Source organism: Schistocerca americana, chromosome X (genome assembly GCF_021461395.2).
Source record: "Schistocerca americana isolate TAMUIC-IGC-003095 chromosome X, iqSchAmer2.1, whole genome shotgun sequence".
In the NCBI taxonomy this organism is placed as follows: Eukaryota; Metazoa; Arthropoda; class Insecta; order Orthoptera; family Acrididae; genus Schistocerca; species Schistocerca americana.
Window position 1 is genome coordinate 614,721,044 of NC_060130.1, and position 22,338 is coordinate 614,743,381.

General features: G+C 43.3%; 1 protein-coding gene across 1 annotated transcript in view; it reads left to right on the forward strand.

Moving 5' to 3' along the window:
* The window catches only part of LOC124556204 (elongation of very long chain fatty acids protein AAEL008004), a 312,294-nt gene that overhangs the window by 172,022 nt on the left and 117,934 nt on the right, over nt 1-22,338 (forward strand). The window contains exon 3 of the mRNA XM_047130194.1: nt 17,595-17,635. The gene's annotated coding sequence lies outside the window, so the exon portion shown is untranslated. The remainder of the gene's footprint in view (nt 1-17,594; nt 17,636-22,338) is intronic.

Genomic DNA, 22,338 nt, shown 5'->3' on the forward strand with positions numbered 1-22,338 from the left:
AAGCCGTATGCTGCTGCTTCGGTTTCCAACGTGCCTTTCTCTGTTCCTGCAGTTTCCAATCCTTCGTCCTTAATGTACTCAGCAATACTCTGCAGCCGGCCGGAGTGGCCGAGCGGTTCTAGGCGCTTTAGTCTAGAACCGCGCGACCGCTGCGGTCGCAGGTTCGAATCCTGCCTCGGGCATGGCTGTGTGTGATGTCCTTAGGTTAGTTAGGTTTAAGTCACATCAGTTAAGTCCCATAGTGCTCAGAGCGATTTGAACCATTTTTTGAATACTCTGCAGAACTATACACTATAAAGTAACCGAAGGCGCTCTCTGTGTCAGCAAATGTATTTACGATTTTATAAACAGTTTTCATTTACAACACGTTTCTTTGTGATGCATTTGTTAATGACATTTGTTTTCTAGTGCTAGGACTCTTCTAAGGGTTCATAAGCCGTGGAGGAGTTCTGTAACCTGAATCTCGAAGAAGGAGTCAGTTTTCCAGCCATAACTTTGCATACATCGGAATTTCGTCTTGATATTCGCTGCTGCTGATTGACATGTTTGGGCAAAGGCCAAGTGCGTCGCACTACTCCCCCAATCGTAACTATACTGTGGAACATATGGCATAACGGGTGCGATAGGCGTTAAGTGATAGTCATTGGCACCGTCATTTCGTGTTGCACAGGTAGCGCAGCAACGCTCCGTGTGCGCAGCTGCCGGTGGACCTTTGGCACAGCGTACGAAATTTTGCATTTCTGTCGTGGGCAGTGTTTTCGTAGAACTTGAAGCGCGCGGGGAGGACCGTCATCCCAGTTACTTCGTGACTCGTTTCAGTAACATACCAAGGCGGTAATTATTAGTGGACGTTTTAAGGCGCAATCATTGGTACTCGCGGGCGGCGTCCAAATTTACAAGGGCCACGAGAAGGAAACACTCACGCACGGAAAAGCTCTTATAGTTGGAAGAAAATAGCACCACCGCTCCACCTGCCGGAAGCCGAAAAGAGGCCATTCGCCAATGCGTCGTCGGCGATGACAGTGCTGCCGGTCGTTATTGCGGCTTTCTTTTGCAAGTTTCAAGCCCAGTCGGGACCAACCGGCCGCCGAGTCATCCTCTGTCAGTGGTGTAAAGGAAATTTGTGGTAAGTTCCTATGGGACCCACCTGCTGACGTCATCGGTTCCTAGGCTTACACACTACTTAATCTAACTTAAACTAACTTACGCTAAGTACGACACACCCACACCCGAGGGAGAACTCGAACCTCCGACGGGGCAGTCGTGTCAGTGGTGTCAAAAAAAATGTTCAAATGTGTGTGAAATCTTATGTGACTTAACTGTTGAGGTCATCAGTCCCTAAGCTTACACACTATTTAACCTAAATTATCCTAAGGACAAACACCCACACCCATGCTCGAGGGAGGACTGGACCCTCCGCCGGGACCAGCCGCACTCAGTGATGTCTTTCGTAAGCGATATGAAGGGGTAAGGGGTCAGCACACCGCTCTCCTGGTCGTTGTGGGCTAAAATCTGAATTAAATCTGTGCAATCCGTTGCGTCGAGTATGTTATCGGAAGTTCTTGTTTTTCCCGTTTTAATTTAATTGCAGCCAGCGCTGGGTTGCAGGCAGCCTTTAATTGAAATCCCGCATCCGTGTTCATGAGGTTATCTGGATAAACACAGCCCAAGAACTGTTATTCTGAGGATAAAACTTGAGTATTTTCATAAAACATACGATGTCCCATATTTAGACAATGCTCCGCTGTTGCCGATTTGTCAGGCTGGCCCAGGTGTGTATTTCTACGGTGTTCAACATAGCGTTCTTGCACAGTGTGACATCTCCGTCCGATAAAAGACTTCCCACGTTAGGACAGAATCTTACATAAGCCGTTTTTTCTAAGGCCAAGATCGTAACTGACAGAACAGAACAGGTTCCTCAATTGTAATGTAGATCAGAACAAATCCATCTTTTGTAACTGATTTTGTTTTAGTCAAACATGTCAGTTATGCAACAGATGCACACAGTACAGGTTACAATTGACAGTATGCCACACTTATACACCTCATTACCCATAACCTTTCCTGTTGCACACAGCACGTGACCTTCCATATTTCCCGTGGGGTTGATTCCTCAGCAAGAAGGCCGTTGTAGTGGTTATCTTCATATCTTGATTTACCTCCCTGTGCTGAACTCGTTTGGAACGGAATGCACTGTATACTGTTTTTCAGAATAGTAACCGTTCTGTCGGAACACCACTCTTAGATGTTGCAGCATATGTGGCACCCTATCGAGATCAGGGACCACATGTTCTCTATGGAGCAGATATCATACGACGCTTACACATTTTGCAGGGCGATGACAACTTTTGGCCTGCAAATATAGCTCTGTATGAGTAGGTTTGCGGTAGACGCTGTTCCCCAGCGTTCCGTCGGCTTTTCTGCTAACTATGATAAGCCAAAACTGTAAGCTGCTGTCTCTTTCCACTTCCACAGTGAACTGAATATTCGAATGGAGCGTGTTCAACTTTTGTCCAACATAAGGCCTTTTCCGAGCAGGTGTAGTTCTTGAATGAAATTTTCACTCTGCAGCGGAGTGTGCGCTGATATGAAACTTTCTGGCAGATTAAAACTGTGTGCCGGACGTAGACACGAACTCGGGACCTTTGCCTTTCGCGGGCAAGTGCTCTACTCGGTTCGGCACACAGTTTTAATCTGCCAAGAAGTTTCATGTGTGGTTCTTGTTTGTGGCCGTGATAAATTTGGACGCCGCTGTGCGAATATCTGTCACCCGCGTATTGCAGCAGTAATTACTGTGATCACCTGAAGCTGCTGAACAGCTGCTTCGAAAGAGTACTGTGGGACTTGCACAAATGTCATGCGGCGGCAATCCCAAGAAGTGTATTTGCAGTAGGTCCACCGGGAAATCCGGAAAACTCGCATAAACCGTTTGTTTTGAACCATTTGCAAATATTTTCAGATGTTTCGAAAGCTGCTTTTTCAGTAAAGGGACAGATGCTGCTTTTTATTTCGATACCAAACAATCATCTTGTACGTTCGAGAATGTGTGCAAGGACGGTTCATTTTGTCTCACGCCTCAGGCTCGATGCAACGAGGAAATGCGCGTGCTGTGCTCACAGCGAGCTCAATAGCGTCAAAAATCGTTTCAGTACACACACGGTGACATCGCAGTGGTAATAGCGCGGCAGTACTAAACTGGTAGGCAAACAATGTGGGCGTAAGCAGAAGGAAGCAGAAAAGTCGGTTGCTGTACAAGGAAACAGTCATTACACTGAAATGTCTGAAATAACATAATATACACGATGTATCAAGAAGAATCATTCGATTTTTTTTAAAAAAATCATAACTATTATGTTACTTGAGATATGTGCGTGAACAACATACTATTGGAATGAGCAAACTCTCGAGCTTTACACGGTTCCCGCTAGGTAGCAACGGTGTGCACCCACTTCAGTTCTAGTAAAAATGGTGTCGGGACAACAGAAAGCGTTTCGCGTTCAATGTTTTGCGCACTGCGGTTCAGTATTAACTGTTCACCGTGACTTTCGTACTAGGTATAGTGTGAATCATCCTACAGCACAGAACATTAGACGATGGCATGGACAAGTGTCTGACACAGACGTCGAACGCATCCGCCATAGTTTCACAAGAAGTCTGCAGAAATCCGTTCGCCGTGCAGCTCGACAGCTCAACATGCCTTCGATGTCCGTCTGGCGTGTATTGCGTCGACGTTTACACATGAAACCATACCAAATTCAGCTACTGTAAGCTCTTCGTGAAGGTGACGCACAACAACGGGTGGGGTTCTGTAATTTCGTTCTTGGCAAGATGGAGGATGACAGTTTTCTTCCACGCTTAGTGTTTAGTGACGAGGCAACATTCCATTTAAACGGAAAGGTGAACCATCGTAATGGGGTATGGAACAACCGCATGAAGTTGTACAAGGAGAGGGAATCTCCAAAATTTAATGTGTTTTGTGCATTTTACCGCAAAAGATGTATGGTCCATTTTTATTTGCTGAGAACACTGTTACAGCAAGCACATATTTCAATATGCTTGAGAACTTACTTTTCCCACAGTTGGAGTCTGATTCTAACGGCTTCATTTACCAACAGGATTTTGTACCGCTACACTGGCATCTAGAAGTGCGGGAATTTTTAAACCAAAAGGCCGCGTGGGATTAGCTGAGCGATCTAAGGCGCTGCAGTTCGAATCCTCCCTCGGGCATGGGTGTGTGTGTTTGTCCTTAGGATAATTTAGGTTAAGTAGTGTGTAAGCTTAGAGACTGATGACCTTAGCAGTTAAGTCCCATAAGATTTCACACACATTTGAACATTTAAACCAAAGGATTACTAAACGATGGATCGGTCGCACTGGACCAAATGATTCAGCCTTACATTACTGGCCTCCAAGGTCACCGGACCTGACTGCATGTGATTATTTCTTGTGGGGGTTTATAAAAGACTGTTTACGTGCCTCCGCTACCAACAACAATGAATGAACTGAGACATCACATAACAGCAGCTCTGGAAGCTATAACACAAGACATGCTCGCTGCAGTGTGGGAACAATCTGAATACCGCATTGACATATGCCGTGCATCTCAAGGGGAGCATATTGAACACCTATGAAAAGGTATGAAAAAAAACTTTTTGAGTTTCCCGTCTATCAAAAAACAAAATTCATTGCATATGTGCATTAGTTTCAGAAATATAGACGTGCCAAATCGGATGATTCTTTCTGATACACCCTGTTCATTTATATGTTATTCTGGACTGAAGATGTACCATTGAGGTGAAAAGGCTCTAGCCATGGAGCGAATCATTTGCTTTTTAGGGCTATTTCAAATTCTGAATGGCCGCATTCCAGCAAAAACGTCAGCACTAGAACGTAAACACTAAATAGTTAATTTCGACGTTTGCTAATACCATCTTACTCCTGATGTGATTTCGCAGCAAAACCCTCACAAAACAATTCACGCATTTGAAACCATGTGGCTCTCGTCTTAATCTTACCATGACACTCCTTGCGAGATATGTCCGATATTTGAGGGTGTTTTTTCGCATCTTCAATATATAATTCAACGTCCAAACCGGCAGGCTGACGATAGCTGTTTCCAAAGTTGCGAACACGTGTGTATTGCCAAATTCTCACAGTGTTGCTGCTTCGCAGTGATCGGGAAGATCGCTGGGAAGCAGCAGTTGTTGGCGGACACAGTTCTCTCGCTGCGATTTCGCAGCTTCGCTCCCATAGTGTGCGTCGCTCTATTGTTTCACATGTACTGTTAAAACGCGCGAAGAAATGAACCTGCGAATTCGCGATGATAAATCGCTCGTGTGCATCCACGCTGTAGTACAGCGCGTTCCTGACTTGCGACCGCTGTGTTGTGACTGGGGGTAGACGTAGAACTGCGTCCGGAAAACAGCAGAGGCAATGATGCAAGGTCGCATCCAGTGTGCAGGGCTGCCACGAATACAAAGAACTCGCTCCGCAACCTGATCCGTGGCTCATTCTACGTAGAGAAATCAAGTGAAAGCGCCCACTCAATGGCCCAGATTTAACTCACGGAACTGTTCGCTGAATTTCTCCGCTTTTTGTGGAATAATTAACCCAAGGTTGTGTTTTGGCACAAATCTTTGTATCAGTGTTGGGGTATTCGGGAAGGTATAAGGCAAGCAATGCATGGAATCACAGAGTTCAGCAGAATACGGCATTGGATTTGTATTCGGGATGAAACGGATTTCCCAAATCAGTTAAGGCGACTAGCTAGACGGTTTCTCCAAAAAGGCCATGGCCGATTTATTGAAAAAAATATTTAAAAATACGGAGACATGTCTTTAAGCGAGATACTATCGTTCATCTTTGGCAACTTCCGCCAAGCCATGCTAAGTTTAATCGCCGTCTCTCTCGCGCATCGCAGCTGAATGAACACCATCGGCAGCGGTCACGCGCCTCCAATACTCTAAACCAGAGCTTTCCAAACTTTTCCTCATGGCGACACCCTTCTAATATGCATCCACCCTGTAGTGCAGCGCTGTCGTTCAAATGGAACGAATAATAACCAACAAAATAAGATAAAAACAGTGATACCCTTTCGCTAATATGAATAAAAGAGACTGTATTGCAACAAATGATATTTTAAAGAAATATTCAGTTTTTTATTTCATTTCTAACAAGGGGAGGCCACGACGTTGGTTCAAAAATGGTTCAAATGGCTCTGAGCACTATGGGACTCAACTTCTGAGGTCATTAGTCCCCTAGAACTTAGAACTAGTTAAACCTAAGGACATCACAAACATCCATGCCCGAGGCAGGATTCGAACCTGCGACCGTAGCGGTCCTGCGGTTCCAGACTGCAGCGCCTTTAACCGCACGGCCACTTCGGCCGGCCACGACGTTGGGATCACGGATTTACTTCGCACTGTATACACCTTTAGTTAGCCATTAAAAGAACACAATGTGCAAGTAGTAAGTAAGTAAGGTGTACTACTCTGGCAATTCCGAGAAAATCGCAAGACAAGTTTTGCGCGTCTATTAAGTTTCAGGCACATTGCTTAACTGTTGCTTTGCATCTGATGTTTCATAAACTGACAAAGGTCTCTATCTAACAATAATTTTATTCATTTCTGATGACTTCTCAAATTAAATCACTGTGAAAGAAGTAAAATAATGACACCTGTCACTAACGAAACAAAGAAACACACGGAAGAAAAAGTATACAATCGCCGCACGAGAAGATTGTTAAGACATGGACCGACAGACAGTGGTAATGCATAGCAGCAGAAGAGACAACTCTAGTGCCATGACTGGAAGTTCTATGAACAAAATGGTGAATTCAACATACCGATAACTCATTTAATACATTATCTATGGCTACAATGAACAAAGAGAAAGGTGTTTTGTATTATTTTACAACAAGTTCCCCATTCTCAATCTACAAGTCTCGCGACAGTCTTGATATTACTACTCGACAACCAAGGGTGTCAGGCCGTCCAGTTTGCAAAAACTCTGTGCTCTATACTTTACTCGTCATAAGTTTAACACGGAAGCAAACATTGTGCTATGAATACTTGTTTTGTAAATAAAACTGCCTTTTCCTGCTGCTAATTACTTTATTTATCGTATTCCATACGCGTTTCGCCTTCTCCTGTTCTAAGGCATCATCAGTGGGATCTATAACGATACAGTTTTGTTAGTTTTAGATTATCAAACAGTTCACTTCGCGATTTTTTGTAAAAAAAGTAATTACTTACGATTTGCCGATCTGCGTTTCCCCTTCTGGTCTGGAGGTCGCACTACCACTTTTATCACTGTCATATAATCACATCTTTGTGTTCTCGCCTGCCACACTCTGTTCACCATGTTTCTCACTCTTTTTTGTGGTGCACTATTGTTCTTTTGTCACTCGATACAACTATTTCGTCTACACTGCTTTTCACAGCGTGAATATTGCGATTCCATTACGTGTTTCATCTTCTTTGGTACGTTTACCTATTTGTTGCCAACCTAACGAAGTATACGTTCGAGACTAACTTCTATTTATGATATTTATACCGTGTGTGTGTGTGCGTGTGTGTGTGTGTGTGTGTGTGTATGAGTGTTTTTTTTTGGGGGGGGGGGGGGGGGGGGTGGCCGGTGTACTAGCTGTTAGCGAGTGGCTGAAAACTTTGGTGGCAGCTGTTTTGACTTTTCGTTTCAATGTTCTGTGGAGGAGTTCATGGATCAGTGAGTGAGTGTAAAGATGATGGGTTCTATTATTATTACATTGGACAGTATTATTATATTAATACTTTTGCCACTCGCTAACAGCTAGTACACCCGCCACCCTCCCCCCCCCCCCCTCCCCCCCAAAAAAATCGTCGGCTCTATCCCCCTCTCTCTCTCACTCATACACACACACACGTTACAAACATCATAAATAGAAGTTAGTCTCGAACATATACTTCATTAGGTTGACAATGTGCTCTGCTTTTCGTGCTAATAATGCGCAGTATGAAAATGGCTGTTTTCTGTTCCGCAGTAAAACACGCGCTTGGAACACGGTTGAAAAGTTCCGAGAAACAGGCTGTTCTTAATGTTTTTCATAAATTTACAGAGCTAATCGGCTTTAAAGTTTTGTATATAATGCAATTGACAAACTAATCCACATTGAATGGGTAGCGCAGTCGGGAGCGTAATGGAATATTAACAAAATGCGGTTATTCGTGCGTTGGTGCACATCTCCACAGTATAATTCGTTTTTCTCGTTCAATTTGAAATACCTACATCTCGTAATTATAAAATTCATCATTTTTTATGAATAATCCACGTCTTCTTGTTTCTAATTACATATTTCCTGTTTCCATTTCAGATACAAATCCTTAATTATAGATGTTTTATGAAAGACTGTTCATAAAAGTTGTTTAAATTAAGAAAACATAATTTAATTTTTAAGGCAAAAATGAAAAACCAAATACTCTTTATTTGGACTATGTCCATCGTTTTATACCACAGAGGTACATAAGTATCGTAGAAACATGAAAAACAATTATTTTCACAGCATCGAACACATCATTCAAATGCTGCATTTTTACATTTGCCACTGTACCATTTCAATATGGACCCGACAGAATGATCTGGAGCCAAGCTGTGGGATTTGACCTGAGAAGTAACAAGACTGTTAAGCTGCCAGACGTACTGGAACTAATGCACGCAGTTTTTTCACACATCAATGCCGAACACTGGCGGGATATAGAACGGCTCGTCATAAAAGAAGAGAAAATACTGCGCCTGGTTGGGTTCGTGGATTCTGTTGCTGATCGGCTCGTTATCAATGTAGTGGGTGACATTTCCAGAACTGAAATGTATTTCTCGGATTCGGATAAGGAAGGAGTTAAGTGATTACCAGATGAATGACTGTAAGTAATACCTTCAGTGGCTTCAATATTTAACTATACGGTGAAATCCTTCAGTACTCTCTTACGTTACACACAACTTATGCAGAAAAATTACCCTGCGGTTATGTCAGGCATTTTCATCTTTCTTGTTTATAATTACAATAGTACGTTGGCTAAAAACGATAAGGTGTTGTCATTTTCGTATAGTCGTCTAAGGAGCGTATTGTGGGAGATTTGCAGTGTATTATTTCATTTTGCTTAAAAACTGAATGACATTCGAAGCTGTATCGTTCCTCTGATCGTCTCTTTTTACGTGTGAACTGAAGCTGGCCACGTCACTGTAGGCTGGCTGTACCAGCTGACCGGCCAGTGGTGTCCAAGTTATGCGCTGGTAAAGCTGTTGCCCCATATTATCGCTGTCGATGTGTGCGTAAAGCACAACACAAAACGTACCTTATTATCGTACTCGACAGTACTCGAGACAGCTCGGCTGCAGTCCCACGTGAAACGGAAATCCAACGAGGTTCCAGCAAACGCGGAAGAGTACATAGTGCAATGTTTACATCAGGTTTATTTTTATGCTGAACGGATTATAGTACGAGGTATAACACGACCTTCTCACAAATAAACAGCATTCAGATGCGATTTCTGAATGAGAAACACGCTACATACTCGATCCTTTACACAGAAGTTAGGGAGTATTACTCCCACCTAGTTTTTGAAGTTGCTCTGAAATTCTAATCATTTTCATATCTAAGCATCAGACACAGCGAGAGACAGCGGAGAGGAAATATACACTACTGGCCATTAAAACCGCTACACCACGAAGATGACGTGCTACAGACGCGAAATTTAACCGACAGGAAGATGATGCTGTGATATGCAAATGATTAGCAGGTTGGCGCCGGTGGCGACACCTACAACGTGCTGACATGAGGAAAGTTTCCAACCGATTTCTCATACACAAACAGCAGTTGACCGGCGTTGTCTGGTGAAACATTGTTGTGATGCCTCGTGTAAGGAGGAGAAATGCGTACCATCACGTTTCCGACTTTGATAAAGGTCGGATTGTAGCCTATCGCGATTGCGGTTTATCGTATAGCGACACTGCTGCTCGCGTTAGTCGAGATCCAATGACTGTTAGCAGAATATGGAATCGGTGGGATCAGGACAGTAATACGGAACGCCGTGCTGGACCCCAACGGCCTCGTATCACTAGCAGTCGAGCTGACAGGCATCTTATCCGCATGGCTGTAACGAATCGTGCAGCCACGTCTCGATCCCTGAATCAACAGATGGAGACGTTTGCAAGACAACAACCATCTGCACGAACAGTTCGACGACGTTTGCAGCAGCATGGACTATCAGCTTGGAGACCATGGCTGCGGATACCCTTGAAGCTGCATCACAGACAGGAGCGCCTGCGATGGTGTGCTCAACGTCGAACCTGGGTGCACGAATGGCAAAATGTCATTTTTTCGGATGAATCCAGGTTCTGTTTACAGCATCATGATGGTCGCATCCGTGTTTGGTCGCGATAGGCTGCAGAGACCTTTTTCAAAGTCGGGAACGTGATGGTACGCATTTCTCCTCCTTACACGAGGCATCACAACAACATTTCACCAGGCAACGCCGGTCAACTGCTGTTTGTGTATGAGAAATCGGATGGAAACTTTCCTCATGTCAGCACGTTGTAGGTGTCGCCACCGGCGCCAACCCTGTGTAAATGCTCTGAAAAGCTAATCATTTGCATATCACAGCTTCTTCTTCCTGTCGGTTAAATTTCGCGTCTGTAGCACGTCATCTTCGTGGTGTAGCAATTTTAATGGCCAGTAGTGTAATATCCAAGCACGCAGTACACTTGACGCCAATTTGACGTATTTTGCATATCGCCTTGGTGGCGTTGCAGTTTTACTGTGAATCAGTGTACGTCCCCCATTCTCTCTCCCGACTGCTGATTTCCCGTATTTGACAAATCTTTGGTAGTCGCGATGTTGGCACAGCTGGAGGGAGGTGCGGACATGCAGGCGCCAAGGTTAAATACACGGTGTTTCAGCGCCGGGCTGTGCTGACGCCTAGCAAGTTGCACCGGATGACGACGGGATATTTGTTTCTCTGTCGTTTCCCGGCAACTCATTACTTGCGAGATGCCCAACTATCCTTTCACCTCGCAGCTTTGCTGTGCGTTCACTGTTCTGGCTCACTTTATGGTGCGCGTTACTAATCAAATCGTAGGTATCATCCTTTGTATACAGACTATATAGTGAATCTTGTTAAGAAACCGAGTCTTCTGTACAACAGGTAAGAAGCAAAGCATAGATATGCAGATACGATAATGCTAACTGAAATGCGCTCGGCTACAAGAAGTGCAATGCACGAAGTCCTAAACAACTAATGTAATATTTCACATGGCTTTCACGAGTCACCTCAAGTGTTTCAGAGTGATCTGTTTATTTCCATGTACGATTATTTTGGTATAAATTTTAATTTGGACGGAAAATATCAAACTAATGAACCTCCTTCTGCCAAAGGGGGCTGTAAAAGGGTACAAATAAAATAATTTTTTCACAGTATCTCATATACGTTTTTCTTTAAAAAGTCTTAGAAAAATGTGCAGCCACTGCAGCTTAGACTGTTTAGTGTGGGTAGTAAAAGGGCTCCGCCTTTTCCTCTTCAGTTACCTTAATCACTGAACTACAATGAGTGCGCATCGTAAGAAACTCTTAAATCACACAGTATGGGGTGGGAAAAAAATAAAACAGTCTTGTAAGAAATATTATTTATTCTAGATATAGTTTCAGACATTGTTATTCACAATCATCAAAAAATGTACTCATTCTCTTTTTCTTCTACAGTATCCCCATTGTAGAATTTTTCAAATAACTTTTTCTTATTTGATTTGAATTCACCCTGTGATGTACCAATATTTATTGGAACAGTAATGTGTCGACATATTCTGTCCATAAATTCCTCTTGTTTGAATTTAATACTCCTAAATGTAATAGTTACTGATTTTGGTACTGCGTGGACACATGAATTTATACATTGTTCTAACTCTCTCGCATGTACACTATTCTCACACATGTAGTTTACGAAGTCGTTGAATACTGATATGACATACTGTTGCCAGCGACTCAGACCGTCCCTTGCAATCCATAATCCATCATATACGTAGATCGCGCTAGTTCATAACACTGGAACGATGTAAATAAATAGAGTCTCCAGATATTAGCTTGAGTGCTGTATCCCCATACATCTTAATGATGGACACCTGAATGCCAGAGAAAAAGATGCCTCGAGGAGGACTACACTACTGGCCATTAAAATAGCACAATTGCACACCAAGAAGAAATGCAGATGATAAATGGGTATTCATTGGGCAAATATATTATACTAGAACTGACATGTGATTACATTTTCACACAATTTGAGCACATAGATCCTCAGAAAATAGTACCCAGAGCAACCACCTCTGGCGGTAATAACGGCCTTGATACGCCTGGGCATTGAGTTAAACAGAGCTTGGATGGCGCGTACAGGTACAGCTGCCCATGCAGCTTCAACACGATACCACAGTTCATCAAGAGTAGTGACTGGCGTATTGTGATGAGCCAGTTGTTCGGCCACCATTGACCAACGTTTTCAATTGGTGAGAGATCTGGAGAATGTGCTGGCCAGGGCAGCAGTCGAACATTTTCTGTGTCCAGAAAGGCCCCTACAGGACCTGCAACATGCGGTCGTGCATTATCCTACTGAGATGTAGGGTTTCGCATGGATCGAATGAAGGGTAGAGACACGGGTCGTAACACATCTGAAATGTAACGTCCACCGTTCAAAGTGCCGTCAATGCGAACAAGAGGTGACCGAGACGTGTAACCAATGGCACCCCATATCAGCACGCCGGGTGATACGCCAGTATGGCGATGACGAATGAATACACGCTTCCAATGTGCGTTCACCGTGATGCCGCCAAACACGGATGCGACCATCATGCTGCTCTAAACACAACCTGGATTATTCGAATAAATGACGTTTTGCCATTCGTGCACCCAGGTTCGTCGTTGAGTACACCATCGCAGGCGCTCCGATCTGTGATGCAGCGTCAAGAGTAACCGCAGACATGGTCTCCGAGCTGATAGTCCATGCTGCTGCAAACGTCGTCGAACTGTTCGTGCAGATGGTTGTTGTGTTGCAAACGTCTCCATCTGTTGATTCAGGGATCGAGACGTGGCTGCACGATTCGTTACAGCCATGCGGATAAGATGCCTGTCATCTCGACTGCTAGTGATACGAGGCTGTTGGGATCCAGCACAGCGTTCTGTATTACCTTCCTGAACCCACCGATTCCATATTCTGCTAGCAGTCATTGGATCTCGACTAACGCGAGCAGCAATGTTGCGATACGATAAACCGCAATCGCGATAGGCTACAATCCGACCTTTATCAAAGTCGGAAACTTGATGGTACGCTTTTCTCCTCTTTACACGAGGTATCACAACAACGTTTCACCAGGCAACGTCGGTCAACTGCTGTTTGTGTATGAGAAATCTGTTGGAAACTTTCCTCATGTCAGCACGTTGTAGGTGTCGCCACCGGCGCCAACCTTGGTTGGTTGGTTGGTTGTTTCGGGGAAGGAGACCAGACAGCGAGGTCATCGGTCTCATCGGATTAGGGAAGGACGGGGAAGGAAGTCGGCCGTGCCCTTTGAAAGGAACCATCCCGGCATTTGCCTGGAGCGATTTAGGAAAATCACGGAAAACCTAAATCAGGATGGCCGGACGCGGGATGGAACCGTCGTCCTCCCGAATGCGAGTCCAGTGTCTAACCACTGCGCCACCTCGCTCGGTGCCAACCTTGTGTGAATGCTCTGAAAAGCTAATCATTTGCATATCCCAGCACCTTCTTCCTGTCGGTTAAATTTCGCGTCTGTACCACGTCATCTTCGTGGTGTAGCAATTTTAATGGCCAGTAATGTAGATGGGTCGTACTCCATTGTCATCTGATCATCAATGTACTCCCTCTTACCACATAGTCTATACCAATAAATCTCTGTAAACCAAACTATAGCAACATGTTTAACATTATCAGTTTCTGTTATCATCACCCAAACCATGTAGATGCAGACTGGCGAGTTGGTGCTGGCGGTGGTTGTGGCGGCGTTGGTGGTGCTACTGCAACGAACAGTTGTGTTCCTGCTCCGAAATATCAGGTGTTGATTTCTGCTCACCGAGCAGCAGCAGTGCAGACAATAGAAACTCGTATTTATGAAACAATTGAGCCTCCTGATTCGATAATTTGGGCAGAGTTGGTTTCTGATCCAGGGCTGTGGAATAGGAAAAAGTCATAAGCACGTTGCGCAGCACAATTAAAGGGCCAGTTTTCCGTACGCCCTTAACTGTCTGCCATTGCGAGGATGAAGTTGCAAATTTTGCTCTGTAGTCGTACAAAAGCGTGGCGTCCTGAGACGTCACCCTCAAGCTTGGCGACGTTCCAAACAGCAAGTTGTCGATACATGCGAAAAAAGGTTAGAACTCAGAAGTTCATGTGAGGTGTAAAGTTAGTTAACGATGTCACACTGACACCAAATTTCACCATAACTCGGCCCAACGCTACCCTGGACATGTCACGCGATGGGAACATCGTCATACCACCTCTTACCCACAAACCACTCCCCCCCCCCTCCCCCCCCCCTCTTTTGACGCCTCTGCGATGGAGGTCAGAACTGAGATGCCCAGCGTTGAAATCACGCGGTTTTGTTATGGGTGAACGAGGAAATCATTTCACACATGCTACCGCTCAGTATACGAAAAGGCCTCAGGGCGTGGCATAAAGGATGTCCATGGAAACACCCTTTCCCTTGGGGCGTTGATTCCCACATATTTTGCATTCGATGACGACAGTTTGCAGTGCGATGCGCAACAGAACGACGTTCTTACAACGTTTGGCACAACTGACACCCCCCCCCCCCCAGACAATTCAACCTTTCTCTAAGGTCATCGTGGGCCTGCAACCCCGTCGAACGGGATTGCGCCCCTTTAGAATGTAGAAGGACCGCAATTTTTGCTCTGGTATGCAGAGTGGAACCACTAGGGATCGTCCAAAACCATTCAACAAAATTTGAATTTGTTTATGCTTTTTTCATCCCTCCTGTTTCGCGTTCTCCTGTGGCGTGATTAGAGGAAAGAGGGGAGGGGAGTCGTGAATAAAATGTAAAAGGGTCGCTGTAAGACAACCCCCCCCCAAGTTCCGCAGCACTCTCGGCGCCACCTGCACGCCTCTGTTGTGCACTTTCAAAATGTAACTGTATAGAGACAGTTACTGATTACTAGATTCCATCGTGACAGACAACCGTTTGAACACCCCTGAGTTGAGTAGCACTATATCGCTGAACTAGCATCTGCTGGTCACATGAGAAATCGAGGGGGTCTCGAAAGAGATGCCTGTCATAACGACGCCTAGTAATCTGTGACTGGCTCTCTCTGTACATGTACATTTTTAAAGTATTCAATAAAATTTTGTGGGTGGCACTGAGGGTGTTGTCAACCTGGTGTGTGTGTGGAGGCCGGCCGAGGTGGCCGAGCGGTTCTAGACGCTACAGTCTGGAACTGCGACCGCTACGGTCGCAGGTTCGAATTCTGCCTCGGGCATGGATGTGTGTGATGTCCTTAGGCTAGTTAGGTTTAAGTAGTTCTAGGGAACTGATGACCTTACAAGTTAAGTCCCATAGTGCTCAGAGCCATTTGAACCATTTTGTGTGTGTGTGTGTGTGTGTGTGTGTGTGTGTGTGTGTGGAGGAGGGGTGGGGGGAAAGGCTTAGGCGGACGCTGCCGTTTTATTCACCCATGTGTCAATGACGCACCCCCCTATCCCCCATCCCCCCCCCCCCACCCCCCTGTGAGCATGCCACAGGAGGGGGGCAAAACAGGTGGGCTGAAAAAACATAAACACCGTTTGCCACTTCCGTTCAAGTTCACATTTCTTCAGATGGTTTTTAGCTGTCCCAAGTGGATTCACTCTCTGTACCAGAGGAAAAATAACAGTTGTGATACACTCCAAACGGGTACAATCACGTTCAGTGGAGTTTCAGGCCGATGATGACCTTAGAGAAGGGTTGAACCGACTGGGGAGTGTCAGCAGTGTCAAAGGTTATGGGGAAAGTCGTCCTATTCCGCATCGCAGTGCGAAAAGTCATTTTCGACAGCTAAATGTATTGGTATTCACGCCCTAAGGAAGGGGTGTTTCGATTGCTGCACTTTATGCCACCTCTCTGAGGCCTTTTCTTATCGATACTGAGTGGCAGTGTGTCTGAATTGTTTTCCTCGGCCACCCATAAGAAAACAGCGTGATTTCTACGCTGGGCATCGGGGTACTGACCTCCATAACATAGGTTTCAAAAGTAGAGATGAAATGTGAGTAATATGAGTAACAAGGGGTATGAAAACCTTCCCATCATGTGACACGTCCACAGTGGCGTTGGTCAGAACTGCGGTGAAATTTGGCGCCAGTGTGACGTCATTAATCCACCTTACACCTCGTATGAACTTCTGAGGTCTAGGCTTTTCTTCGCATGTGTCAGTACACTGCTGTCTGAAGTGTCGCCGAGCCTTGGAGTGACGTCGCAGGGCTTTTGCATCATTACAGAGGAAGGTTGTTGGCATCTTCTTTGAGCCAAATTTCAAACTTCTGTGTCACAGTGGGAGGCAATTACGTAGTTTCGAAAAAGTGACCATGTAATTATGTTGTGGAGTATTTGCGAAAAAGTACAGTGAATAATAATGAGCAATGAGTTACTTCTTACATTCAACTGAATGAGTCAGTTTTCTTCTTTTAACATGCCTGGAAGTGGCAGATCTCTGCTGCTGACATAACATGACGATGATCCTTTTACTATAGTGAATGGAACCAATCTGGCAACAATGCAGGCTGCAACATCTTTCCTGTCCGATAGGATAATGCTCCAACTGCAATTTTTGAATTTCCCACTAGTGGTGGAGACAAGGCACACATTTCTAGGTCATAAATCATAGAAGCAGCATGATATGTATTAATTCATAAAGGAGGTATGACACGACCTCATTTATAGTAACTATGTAATAAACTGAGAGGGGGAATTGCTTGAAGTGACATACACTACTTGAGGATAAATATGATAACCATGCTGGCTCCACCAGCTTTTTAGACCAGTAGGAACACACACTTTTGAATTTGCAGCCATTTTATCTCACCCAATTGGCCTAGAGCTGGGAAGGGGGAAAGGGGCAGGGAGAATGGGGGGAGGGGTGACCTTGACCTTGACCTTGAGGAAATCGACTAACAATGCAGACTGCACCAGTTCTGTCACAGTCCCACTACTTATACTTAGAATTTTAATTGATGTGACTGTGTGAAGCAGCACACCACAAATACTGTATTCGAACATTATAGGATTGTTTATTTTGCTGATCTTCAGTAACTAACATTTTCCTACATTTTGAACAAATGGCCGTTCACCATACCAAATAGTAAATGTAACCTGGTATATTTACGTAGTTCCATGTACTGATGTTGTCAGTATGCATTTCCTCTATCTTCTGAAGTATTCGAGGTTATCTACATCTGACTGTACACCAGCGATCCCAGCATTTACTTACATTATTCCTCACATAATGTCTACATTGTCTGTCTAGTGCGGTACAAACACACACGTAAATTAAATCATTTTCTGTTTTCTTTTTCTAGGAAAACCATCTGGGGGTGAACCAGTGAATATTCCAAAGTGGGTAAGTAGATACAGGCATTTGATGATGAGGTCAAAATCCAAATTACTCCAACATTAAAAAGTATTGTTAGTACATTCATTGAGTAAGATATCGACATTCACGTGATGAGCCACCAATTATCTTCCTTTCTCTCTGCGGCGCTGTATCCAACAAAACAGACAGAATTCTGGGAGGACGAGGTATAAGATCTATTTACCGACCTCCTAAGAAGATAAAGGAGATGCGAAGGGCAGTCTCAGTCTCACCATCCCTGAGATTTATAACATCCCTTGTGAATGAGGAAGCAACCATTTGTGCCTTTTCCTACCGCTGTGTAAACAAAACGATCATTCGTTACATTACAGTAGTAGTATTCCATGGAATCCACGGAGAATGGTGTCTTTGACGCGGAAAGAAGCCAAATATGCACATTTAAGTTTAATACAGTGAAATGACATTAATGTATTACAGTACTAATCATAATTATAAATTAATCTAAAACATTAAATTTTCTGCAAACAAATTCTGCAGTGGAGTAGAAACAGTCGTATAACATGAAGTTCTTCAGTTCAGTCTTAAACTCCGCCACATTATCTTCATGATATTTAATGTGCTATGTTACGTTGTTGAATACATGTGTATCCAGGCACGTGACTCCACTCTGTACTACTGTTAACTCCAAGATTTTTTAGAAGTTGTTTTTGGTCGAAATATTACATTCATGACTTTCACTGTTTTTCGTGAAAAAAGAAATATTAGTACTGACAAAGAACATTAATGAATATGTGTATTGTGAAGCTATAGGCAAAATACTCAGTTTTTTAAAGAAATGTTTTAGCAGTATCACCAGATTTTTGTAACCCGCTTCTGTATTCTGAAAATACTATCCGTGTAACTCGAATTTCCTCAGGAAAATGATTCCATAACCTATTAGTGAATGTAAATATGCAGAATAACTAGCTTCTTCATTTAAAACCGCCTATAGCAGTAACCATTCGTACTGGAAACGTAGCTAAACCAAGGCTCTTCGTAAATTCTAGGAAACAGATTTTCCAACTGAATTTGTGATCTATCTGTAATCCCAAAAACTTAAAACTTTCTACTTATTGTATTTCATTGTTTGAGAAGTATTGAACAGTCAAAATTCAGCGATAATCCATTTGCCTTGAACGCTCTGTTGACGTTTTCAAATAGCTGCGTTTTCAGTAAGGGAAATGATATTTTTTTTTATTCCTATACTTGTAAGGAAATAATATTCCAGGGGCGCTGCAGTAGACTCACTTGCCACGAATAGTCGTCTGAGACAAGAAAGTCCTTGTGTAAAAGTGACTTTACAGCCATGGAAATTCACACCACTAGGAAGACTGCATGCAAGTGACTTTGAGATTGATCTCTACACGGAGGTACCGAACGAGAATCTTTTGCTTTCTCTCATGTCACATTCGCGTATGGAGCTTCTGGAAACCGGTCGCACGCATACTTCCGCACGTTACCTGATTTCTCTCCCGGGGTCGATCCGAAGTACACTGCATAAGGAGAGGCGTGTTTCAGGGCAGGTCAGTCCCAAGACCCCCATCTGATGCTCATGAAAGCTCCGATTTCTTTGAGTGCGTATGTGTTTTAGAGATAAATAGACTGATGTGTTCATTTAGCCTCCACCTAGAAGTTGACAGTTTTTAACAAGTCAAATTCCATGCACAATATCGTATATGGCTCAGACTGTTGAAGAGTTGCTCCAAAAGTTGGATCATTGAGGAATACGCTAAATCACAGTAAGACTAAGTTTTTACAGTTTCTAACCCACAATTCAACAAAACCTGACGTTTTAATTTCGCAGCAGGTGCGGCCGCGGCTCCCGGTATAGCGGAGCTGGTCCGCTCTGAGGTAAACGCTGCGCTTCGCGATAAAAACAATCTCGATCTGATAGCAGGCACTATATCAGATACTGTAACGGCAGCAGTATCGGCCAAAATGCGTGAAACTGTTGAGGCCAATACTGCCGAAATTACAGCACTAAAAAAGTCTGTGTCTGAATACGAGAAAAAGGCACGAGAGTTGGAAGTCAAACTATCTGCCGCAACTGACGAACTAGAACAGTACCAAAGGCGAAATAGTCTACGACTGTTTGGAGTAGTAGAAAATAAGGAAGAAGACACGGACAACCTGCTTATACAGGTTGCGCGTGAAAAATTAGGCGCTGAAGTGACCAAGGCAGACATTGACAGGAGCCATCGGGTGGGACGAAAATTACCAGGTGCCACCAAACCTCGTCCAATAATAATTAAATTTGTCTCGTACCGAAAAAGGGCAGAGATCTTTACCCAGAAGAAGAAGTTAGCAAGGACAGGGCTTACAATAAGGGAAGATCTGACACACGAACGGCTAAAGATTTTAAACAGTGCCATATCCCATTTCGGTCTTCACAATGTGTGGACTCAGGATGGCAGAGTAATCATTAAGACAGCAGCTGGAAAGAAGACAGTCACAAACATGACAGAACTGAATAGTATTAAGTGAAGCTACTCGAGCCAAAAGTGCAAACTTAACACCATTTGCAATTGTAACAGCCCCAATACTCAGATATAGTCTTGTAATTTTATTAATTTTTTAATTATACCCATATTTGTACCTTCAACTAATTGTTTTTGTAACTGTATTAACTTTTCACTATTTTTTTGTGTCTGTAGCTCTAACCATTACTTAATTTTAGTTACTGCTAATTCTTTTTTCATTTTCTCAGTTTACTCTCTTCCGTTCTGAAATAGTTCTATTGCAATTATTAGTCTCTCCTTTAGTTCATTAATCACCCATCTCTTCGGTTTAAATTGTTCATAACAAAAATCACTATCAGTATCACTTTAGCAAATTTCAATCTAATTGTAGCTTCCTACGATAATCACTACCAGTATCACTTTAGTAAATTTCAATTTAATTCTAGCTTCCTACGATAATCTATTAATTACTAAGCTTACTTCTCTCTGCTGACGTCTGCTTGTCTCTGCTTGTCTCTATGCTCTCAAAAAGTTTCGGAACATATTTCCACAGGACTTGAAACGCCAGCTCGTGCAAGCACTCGTTCTACCGAACCTCCACTATTGTGATGTGATTCAACAAGGCAAGAGTAGTGAAAACAAAAGACGGCTAGAGCTAACCATGAATGCCTGTGTGCGTTACACCTGCAACATACGCCGATATGATCATGTTAGTGCTTCATACTCCGAGCTAGGGTGGCTGCGGCCGGACAAATTGCGTGACTACCACACTCTATGTCTACTCCACCGACTCCTCATCGCGCAAGCACCCCAGTACCTTGCTTCAGAGATTAAAAACCTGTCATGTCATCATAATCGAAACACGAGGTCACTCTTATTTGGTATCCTAACTGTGCCCACTCACAAAACAAAAACTTTTGCAAACTCCTTCTCAGTTGCCGCTGTCCGCCTCTGGAACAAACTGCCCCTTACCTTGCGCAAAATTCGATCTCCTGCTGCTTTTAAGAAGAAGTTGAAGCATTTCCTACTATCATCCTCACAAAGTTCTCCACAAAATTAATGTACAAGGACAATCCCCTCATCTGTCAAATAGCAAAGCTAGCGTCTCCTATCTTGCTCCTGAGATGCCTTCCTCTTCATCTTTCTCTATTAGCCACGCAATCTTCTTTTCCTTTATATTTCCTTAATTATGTTTCATCATGTCTCTATTCTTCTCCTCCCTTCACCATGAGTCTCCCTCATACTCCCTGCTGCCGGCACTCCTATCTAAAATCTGTCTCTTCAATAATGTCTAATTATAACAGTACTTGTGACCTAAGAATATAAACTCTATATGTATGTATTTTTCCAGGTGTACCTTTCAAATTGTTTATTTCACTTTTTGTACTAGATGTAGTTTAACATGCTTACTAAAACATATGAATGTAAAATAAGTAGAATGCCTGGTTAGATGTAAGAGAGGGCCTGATGGCCCTAATCTTGCCAGGTTAAATAAATAAATAAATAAATAATATGATTCGTGAAATTGAACAGTTAAAATTTCTATGTGTTCAGATAGAGAGTAAACTGTCGTGGAAAGTCCCTATTCAGGATCTTGTTCAAAGACTGAATGCTGCATTTTTTACTATTAGAACGCTATCTGAACTAAGTGATAGTTTGATACGAAAAGTAGTCTACTTTGCTTATTTTCATTCGCTTATGACCTATGGTATTATATTTTGGGATAACTCATCCCATTCTTAAAGGGTATTTTTGGCTCGCGCTCGAGCAGTAAGTGGTGTAAGTTTCCGAACTTCTTGTCGACCCCTGTTCATTAGTCTGGTATTCTGACGTTGTCCTCTCAACATATATATTCCTTACTGTTGTTTCTTGTTAACAATATCAGCTTACTCCCGAGAATTAGCAGCTTCCACTCACTTAATACTAGACAGAAATCCAGTCTGCATTTGGATCGCATTGCCTTGACTCTTGTGCAGAAAGGCGTGCACTACACTGCTGCATCCATTTTCGATAAGCTACCAAAAGTATACAAAAATCTTAGCAGTAATCCATGCGCTTTCAAATCTAAACTGAAGAGTTTCCCCATGGGTCACTCTTTGTATTCTGTTGAGAAGTTCCTTCAAAAATTAAGCTGATTTCTATGTTATATTGTTGAATGCGTTTACATAAACTTATGTCTTGTCATTTTTTTTGGATTCATAAACATTTTATTTTATCTGTTATTACTTTTCT